Source organism: Oryctolagus cuniculus, chromosome 12 (genome assembly GCF_964237555.1).
Source record: "Oryctolagus cuniculus chromosome 12, mOryCun1.1, whole genome shotgun sequence".
In the NCBI taxonomy this organism is placed as follows: Eukaryota; Metazoa; Chordata; class Mammalia; order Lagomorpha; family Leporidae; genus Oryctolagus; species Oryctolagus cuniculus.
The window spans coordinates 107,502,089-107,510,736 of NC_091443.1; the positions used below are offsets into that span (position 1 = coordinate 107,502,089).

The window sequence follows — 8,648 nt, forward strand, 5'->3', positions numbered from 1 at the left end:
CTAGCAGAGCAGAGCATGCGCTGCAGGGCACCGAACACAGGCACGCATCAGCGCCTAAAAACCTCCTCACAACATGGCGAAGAGAGGACCCGGATTCGGTTTGCCTGATAGGACTTGTAAGAGCCTGTGGCAACTCTAGCAAGTAGAGCAGAGTGTGTGCCGCGGGACACCGAAGACAGGCGCGTATCAACGCTAAAAAATAAAAAGAAAGGGGGATCTGTGGGGAGCAATCCGGACTAGACTGAGTTACTGGAATTAGGACTTATTCTATGCATCTGCTCTCCCACAATATGGCGCTGGGAGAGAAGTAAACAGCTTCTGCACAGCTGCCTCCAGTTCAACTAATAAACTGTAGGACTTGCTCCTGATTGGAGGAGAGCGGCGTGCTCGGCGTGTGGGCAGCCGAGTTAGGATTGGCGGAGGAGGACTATAAAGGAGGAGAGAGACGGCATGCACCGGGAACATCTATGGGGAACATCTAGCTGAAGGAACACCTGTGCAGCCCCCGAGAAGAGCCGGCCGGCGGTGTGCCGCTCCCCTGCGGAAGTGGGGAATGTGGCAGGGGGAACCGCCCTTCCACGGAGGTGGAAGGGATAGTAGCCAACCCGGGAAGAACCAGCAGCAAACCCGGGGAGGGCCGAGCAGACGAAAGAACAGCGCAGGGTCCTGTGTTGCTCTTCCACGAAGAGGGGGAGCGACACTGGCCGTTGTGGCCATCTTGGGAGGGAATCAGCGGATGGAAGACCTCTCTGTCTCTACCTCTCTCTGCTCTCTGTAACTTTGTCTTTCAGATAAATTAAAAAAAAAAAAAAGGAACAAAGCATGGCACGTGCTATAACACAGTTGAGCCTTGAACACATTGTGTGAGGTGAGAGCAGCTGTCACAATGGGTCACGTAATACATGAGCCAGAAAGCAGGTCAGGGTTTGCCTGGGGCTGGCACAACTGGAGAGACACAGGTGAAAGAATGCAGGTGAATCCCTCCCTCAAACCATACACAAACACTTACTCAAACGGGCTGTGAAGTGTTGTTTTCTCTTGGGGTTGGTGAAAATGTTTGAAAACTAGAATTGCACACTTTAAATGGCTGAGTCTTATCGTCTGTAAATAATATTATAAGAAATCCACTTTGGGCTGGCGCCGCGGCTCACTAGGCTAATCCTCCACCTGTGGCGCCAGCACCCCGGGTTCTAGTCCTGGTCGGGGCGCCGGTTCTGTCCCGGTTGCTCCTCTTCCAGTCCAGCTCTCTGCTGTGGCCTGGGAGTGCAGTGGAGGATGGCCCAAGTCCTTGGGCCCTGCACCCCATGGGAGACCAGAAGAAGCATCTGGCTCCTGGCTTCAGATCAGCGCAGTGTGCTGGCCATAGCGGCCATTTGGGGGGTGAACCAATGGAAAAGGAAGATCTTTCTCTCTGTCTCTCTCTCTCACTGTCCACTCTGAGAAAAGAAAGAAAGAAAGAAAGAAAGAAAGAAAGAAAGAAAGAAAGAAAGAGAGAGAGAGAGAGAGAGAGAGAGAGAGAGAGAGAGAGAAAGAAAGAAAGAAAGAAAGAAAGAAAGAAAGAAAGAAAGAAAGAAAGAAAGAAAGAAAGAAAGAAATCCACTTTGAAAAGAAGAGAACTCTTATGGGTTCCTTACCAGAGAATTTGGGTCTCACACCATATTCAGAAGGTTCCACTCATGGGTCAGTGTGAGCCTGTCGAGGGGCAGTGGGGTCCAGGTTCTCCTCTCTACACAAGAAAGAATTCAAGGATGAGGCGTAGGTCAAGGTCAGCAGAGGAAGAAGACTTACCTGCACACAAAGTGGACATGCACACTTGGGAAGGAGAGTGGGCACACTCAGGACAGAGCTGCACTTAGCCCTCCCCTTTATATGATCTGGATTGCACAGAGGGCGGTGTCTGGGGTGGGTTTAAATTGCATGTTCATAAGTGGTGGATTTGGGGGCAGAGCTTGAGTGCTATCCATTCCCTCCCTCCCCCCCCCTTTTTTTTTTGACGGGCAGAGTGGATAGTAAGAGAGAGAGACAGAGAGAAAGGTCTTCCTTTTGCCGTTGGTTCACCCTCCAATGGCCGGCGCACTGCGCTGATCCGATGGCAGGAGCCAGGTGCTTCTCCTGGTCTCCCATGGGGTGCAGAGCCCAAGCACTTGGGCCATCCTCCACTGCACTCCCGGGCCACAGCAGAGAGCTGGCCTGGAAGAGGGACAACCGGGACAGAATCCAGTGCCCCGACCAGGACTAGAACCCGGTGTGCCTGCGCCGCAAGGCAGAGGATTAGCCTAGTGAGCCGCGGTGCCTGCCTCCCTCCCCCTTTTTTGAAATCTCGGAAGTACATGGTGCCGGGGGCATAATGGGAGTCTGAGTGCCGGTGTGGTGATTTTATTATAATGACCTTATAATTAGCTAAAAAGTTATTGTGGGGACGCACCTGGAGCTGTGTTGGTGGGTTTTGGCCAGTGCCAGTTTCAAGCCCTGGTTTCAAAGAAGCCATTGTTTTCTGCCGCACAGAGAGGTGAGGGCTTGGGCAGTGAGGAAGGGCAGCAGGGAGGGGCTGGCGATCTCCCTCCTCTTTGTTAGCTGCCTCCTTACCTACATCATCTTCTCCTCCCTCTGCAGTTGTCATCCCTTGATCTTAATGGAAAGTGGAGGGAGGCGGTCTGTCTGCTGTGACTCCTTCCTGCTGGGTCAGGGCGTCGTCCCTTCACAGTCAGGGCTGAATCCCCTGCCGGCTGATCTGGAGGCTCCGCTGTCGGCAGTGGCTGGACTCCCTGCGTGGCCATCATCTTTCACGAAGCTCGAATTCTGAAGGACAAACCTGACGATCAGGGTGAGCGTACGTGGGCCAGAGAGGAGCAGGGGTGAGAGCCAGGTCAGAGAAGGGAGAGCGCTTTCCCCTGGCCGCTTCCCAGGGGTGGTGGAGGCCAAGGGACTTCCCTCAGCAGTCAGGGAGCGAGCCGCACGATCACAGACCCTCCCAGGGCTCTCCCTGGAGCCCACTGCTGTCAGTGTACATGCAGGGGGTCTGCTGACCACTGTCGTCAGTGTACGTGCAGGGGGTCTGCTGACCACTGCCGTCAGTGTACCTGCAGGGGGTCTGCTGACCACTGCCGTCAGTGTACCTGCAGGGGGTCTGCTGACCACTGCCGTCAGTGTACCTGCAGGGGTTCTGCTGACCACTGCTGTCAGTGTACATGCAGGGGGTCTACTGAGCACTGCCGTCAGTGTACGTGCAGGGGGTCTGCTGACCACTGCCGTCAGTGTACCTGCAGGGGGTCTGCTGACCACTGCTGTCAGTGTACATGCAGGGGGTCTACTGAGCACTGCCGTCAGTGTACGTGCAGGGGGTCTGCTGACCACTGTCGTCAGTGTACCTGCAGGGGTTCTGCTGACCACTGCCGTCAGTGTACCTGCAGGGGGTCTGCTGACCACTGCTGTCAGTGTACCTGCAGGGGTTCTGCTGACCACTGCCGTCAGTGTACGTGCAGCAGGTCTGCTGACCACTGCACACACCCTGCCCTGTGCTGCCAGTTAAGTAACCTAGGGCTGGTCTATTGTCCATGACCACTTTAGCTAGGGTGTCTAAAGAATCTTGTAGGTGCTCTAGGCCTGGACTGTTAGGAAAAGAGGTGTAGAATAGAGAGGAGGCAGTGCACGAATTTACAGCCAGACCGAATTTATTCAGAAACAATAAATTCGTAGAGGTGGGAGACCAACTAGCCATGTGCACACTGATGGAACACAAGGCAGAAGGCCCTGACCCCCAGGGGCCAGGCCTTTTTATATTTTAGGTGGGCAGGGGGTGGGGGTGGGGGTAGGGGTAGGGGACCACAGGCTGAGGGGAATTCCTGAAACTGGGGGGGCCTTGGGAACCTGGAAGAGAATGCAGGGTGGGGTATGAAGGCCATAGGGTGGGAGAGCCAACGGAGCTCCAAGGGCACGGAGTACACTGCAGTGTTTGTCTCTGGGCAGTGAGCGAGTGGCTGAGGCTTCTTGGTTTCATCGTGGACTAAGCCACCCAAGGCAGCACATGGGTTTCTCAGAGCAGCTTCGTAGCAGGCAGTAAGATTCTCTCCTTCTGGGATTATGGTGGAAAAGTTTACAAGGGTGGAGTTTGTGCCAGTGATAGCTTCCTGAGAAATAGAGAAGTCGGAAAAGCAAAGCAGATGTGAAGTCCAGCAGCCCAAACCTCCCTTTTTAGGGAGTTTATGGCCAAAGCAAACCTTCCACTTACCTGTTAGCCTTTAGGAGAGAAAGCTGAGGTCCTCCACTGGTTCACGAGTAGGCAGTTACCCTCTGGTGTCCCTGTGAAGACTCACGGGCCCGGCTGTAACTCCCCCCAAATTTACCCGCAGTGGAAGTGCTAGGGAGCACCCGATAGGGTCCTTTCGGTTTAAGCTGCAGTTGGTCAGAGCGGGGATCCCTCTCCCCAAGTTTTAGCAAAACTGGATCTCCTGGGGACACTGGTTGTTTACGAGTTCTTAAACTCTGGGACTGGGAGCATCTTGGTGCCATATTGCACCAGAGCCTCCTGGCACCTGATCTAGACTGACAGTGCTCGGTTTGGGGTCTCTGAGTGAGAGGGTGTTGGCGGCCAGGAAGGGCTCTGCTGTAAGGCGGCCTTGGGTGCACCACCCTTATCCTAAGGAGGGCAGCTGGCAATAGCCTGAGCCAGGATCCTGAGGTCTCTTGGCATAGCTTGGCCAGAGTCCTTCTAAGACCCTGACTGGCCCTTTCAGCCTTGCCTGAACATTGCAGCCTCCAAGAGGCATGGACGCAGGCAGAGATTCCCAGGGCCTGAGTTACCAGAGACAAAGGCTTCTGGAGCCCAAAACACGGGATCCTGGCTTTTTGTAGGATGTTGGATACTTGTGAGTTTTTTCTGTTTGGTTCAGAAGAGGCTTCTACCCAGCCAGTGAAAACTATGAAGAATATTTGTGACCATTTGCTGGGGGTGTGTTAGTGAAGTCTATCCGCCAGTCCTCACCAGGGTAGGTTCCTCTCCTTTGCCCAGGAGTGAGGAGAGGAGGTGCCCACCACAAAGCAGAGTGCAGCACACACACACCCGAGGTTCCCTTAAATTTAGAGCTCAATTGGGGCATTTTGAGGGCATTTGAAGAGCAGGGCCAAGGCCCCCGGGCACACTGAATCCCAGGAGACAGCCTTGCACAAGCAACCTTTGTCCGATGTTTTCAGATGCCCCGGGCGACATTCCTGAAGGTGAAAGACATGCTTACGATTTATCTCAGCCTACAAACCCTATTTGAAACAAAACATTTTCATGCAATTTTAATGTGCACGACACTTCCAGAAATTCAACCACTATGTAAATCAAGGGAGAGCCCTGCCTTGTTTTATTCAAAACTTTTCTAAGAATTAGTCACCATTCAGAAAACCAGGTCACAAATGACATTGCCGCTTTCTGTGTTTGTACCCGGGCCACGCACAGCGCACACCTCTGAGTGCAGCACTTCAGTGTGTCTTCCGGCATGGGTCTGCCCGAGTGTGCACATCGTGAAATAAAGCTCTTTTAGCAAACATTATTTTCCATTTGCTTCTCCTTCTGGTTAGAGCAGGACACTGTCCATCAGTCAGGGCCCCCAGAACAGGTGGGACACCCTCTGCAGGGGTGAAGGCTACTAGGGATACCAGATACCAAGGAACCAGCAGGGGCTGGCGATGCACCCTGGGGCCAGCACGGGCGAGGAGACCCCACTGCACCCTGGACGGAGCAGGTCTGGGGCAGGTCTGGTGCTGGCGAGATCCACGTCCAGCATAACCAAGAGTCAGGGATTTAGGCAAGAGGCGGCCCAGGAATGAGGCGGAGAATTGGACACAGCTGGTGCCTTGGAGCTTGCTTACCTGGCAACACTACCTGGAGGAGCCAGAGTACCAGCCAACCGAGGACAGCTTCCAGAACTGTCTGGGTCAGAGCTGTGGCCTGCAGGGCAGGGCGCTGGGTGTGGCCAGCAGGAAGGGCCCTCCCACTCCCCTTTCGACATCCTGGATGCTCCCCTAACCCTTGCTGCGAACGCAGCTTCTTATTAATAACAAGCATTCTGTTATTAATATACACACAAAGATAAGGGACTGCAAAAAAGTTCACTCTCAGTGCCTCCAGGGAGGGGGACAGGTTCTGAACAAAGCCCAGTTTAAGAGTGACACACATAGAGAGACAGAGAGATCTTCCATCTATCTACTGGTCCACCTGCCGAATGGCCACAACAGCTGGGGCTGGCTCAGACCAAACCAGAAGCCCTTAAGTCCATCTGGGTCTCCCACAAGTGTGGCAGTGGCCCAAGCACTTGGGCCATCTTCCGCCACGATCCCAGGTGCATCGGCAGGGAGCTGGATGGGAAGTGGAGCAGCAGGACTCTGATATGGGATGCTGGTGTCACAAATGGTGGCTTAACCCGCTGCACCATGATGCCTGGCCCCGAGTTCTTATGGAACTCAGTTCTCAATGGGAAAGATTGGTTTAACCCAGTCACTGTTGGGAGACAATTATTTCCTAAATGTATCTGTTATATAAAGTTGCCTGTGTGGGGCTGGCGCTGTGGCACAGTGGGTTAAAGCCCTGGCCTAAAACACCGGCATCCCATATGGGCGCCAGTTCGAGTCCCAGCTGCTCCTCTTCTGATCCAGCTCTCTGCTATGGCCTGGGAAAGCAGTGGAGGATGGCCCAAGTCCTTGGGCCCCTGCACCCGTGTGGGAGACCCAGAAGAAGTTCCTGGCTCCTGGCTTCGGGTTGGCGCAGTTCTGGCCATTGCAGCCATCTGGGGAGTGAACCAGCAGATGGAAGACCTCTCTTTCTGTCTCTACCTCTCTCTAACTCTGTCTTTCAAATAAATAAAATAAATCTTTTTAAAAATGTCTTGCATAATGTTTAAAAAAACAAGCATTCTGTTATTAATATTCATACAAAGATAAGGGACTTCAAAAAAGTTCATGGAACTAACAGATAAGTTTGGGGCTGAGGGTTGATGATACAGACCTAGCAAGGGGACAACCAAGGTCACCAGTCCCTTCCTAGGGACCCACCTCACTCTACCACAAGCCCCTTATTTTACTGTAGAAAATTGCTATTTCCCCAAACCGCCACCCAGAACCTGCCCTGGCCAGAAACACCCAACATGGCTGCTGACCATGTCCTTGCAATGGCCTATAGCTAATTATAACAGCATTGTAATGAAAAGACCAGGGCTGATACACTCCTACCATACACCTGACACCATGGCACCTCCAAGACTTCCACAAGCTGCTGCCTGCAGTGCTGGCATCCCATATGGGCACCGGTTCAAGTCCTGGCTGCTCCACTTCAGATCCAGCTCTCTGCTGTGGCCTGGGAAAGCAGTAGAAGATGGCCCAAGTCCTTGGGCCCCTGCACCTGTGTGGGAGACCTGGAAGAAGCTCCTGGCTTCTGATCAGTGCAGATCTGGCTGTTGTGACCATCTGAGGAGTGAGCCAGCAGATGGAAGACCTCTCTCTCTCCTTCTGCCTCTCCGTAATTCTGCCTTTCAAATAAAAATAAATAAATCTTACTCCTCTGCTAACCTCATCCTTTATTCTTTGTGAATACTTATTTAAGATTGATTATTTATTTGAAAGGCAGAGTGATAAAGAAAGATCTTCCATCCACTGGTTCACTCCCTAAATGACCTCAATAGCCTGGGCTGAACCAGACAGAAAAAGGAGCCAGTAACTCTATCCCAAGCACTTGGGCCATCTTCCGCTGCTTTCCCAAGTGCATTAGCAGGGAGCTGGATTGGAAGTGGAGCAGCTGGGACTCCAACTAGTGTTCTGATCAATGGGATGTTGGCACCCCAAGCTACAGCTTAACTACAGCACAAGGCTGACCCCTCAGCCTTGATTTCTTTCTGGCACTGGAGAAAAGAACCTGGACCCAGTCCTCAGAGAACACTCATTGGAACTCATCCCCTCTCGGAGTTTCAGTCCTGCTCCACTCCTGATTCTGGCTTCATGCTGAGAGGCAGGGGATGGCCTTAGTGGTTGGGCTGAGATTAAGTCTGGATTGAGCTCTTGGCTTCTAGCTTTGGCCTGGTCCAGCATTGGTTGCTTGTGGGTGTTTGGGGAACAAGCCAGTGGATGGACGCTTTCTCTAGCTCCCTATCTTTCTCACCACCTCTCAAATAAATAAAGTTAAATTAAATTTTTAAAGGTTTGTGGAAAATGGAGTTAAAACGTAAGTTTATTTTGGTGCAAGAAAAATTTTGGAATTCATGCGTAGGAGAGGTCTCCCAAAAGGGCGTGGAGAAGGTGCATGGGGAAAGTGACACCTGGACCTCAGCATGGAGAAGGCGCATGGGGAAAGTGACACCTGGACCTCGGTGTGGAGAAGGTGCATGGGGAAAGTGACACCTGGACCTCAGCGCCCTCCTGGGGTGGGGGCCGCGCGGCTCAGCTGCTTGTTTGCATCCCTTTCCAGTTTGTGGGCCTTTCGTAGGCGATTCTCAAAGTTGGGGCCCGTTAGGATTCCTAGGGAGCTTTTATCTTTCAGAAGTATGGACACCACTGGCCCCTCCCAGGAGGCTGAGACACAGGGTCTGAGGTGGCCAGGTCACCCTGACACGCAGTTGGCGGTGGGAAGCAAGGTGCAGGCGAGGGTTCTCAGCCTTGCACTGGGACGTTGCCCT

General features: G+C 53.0%; 1 long non-coding RNA gene across 1 annotated transcript in view; it reads right to left on the reverse strand.

Moving 5' to 3' along the window:
- Nucleotides 1-3,816: 3,816 nt before the first annotated feature.
- The window catches only part of LOC127487818 (uncharacterized), a 7,404-nt gene continuing 2,572 nt past the window's right edge, over nucleotides 3,817-8,648 (reverse strand). The window contains exons 2-3 of the long non-coding RNA XR_007915067.2: nucleotides 4,229-5,208; nucleotides 3,817-4,127 (exon numbers count right to left, since the gene is read on the reverse strand). This is a non-coding gene — a long non-coding RNA (uncharacterized lncRNA). The remainder of the gene's footprint in view (nucleotides 4,128-4,228; nucleotides 5,209-8,648) is intronic.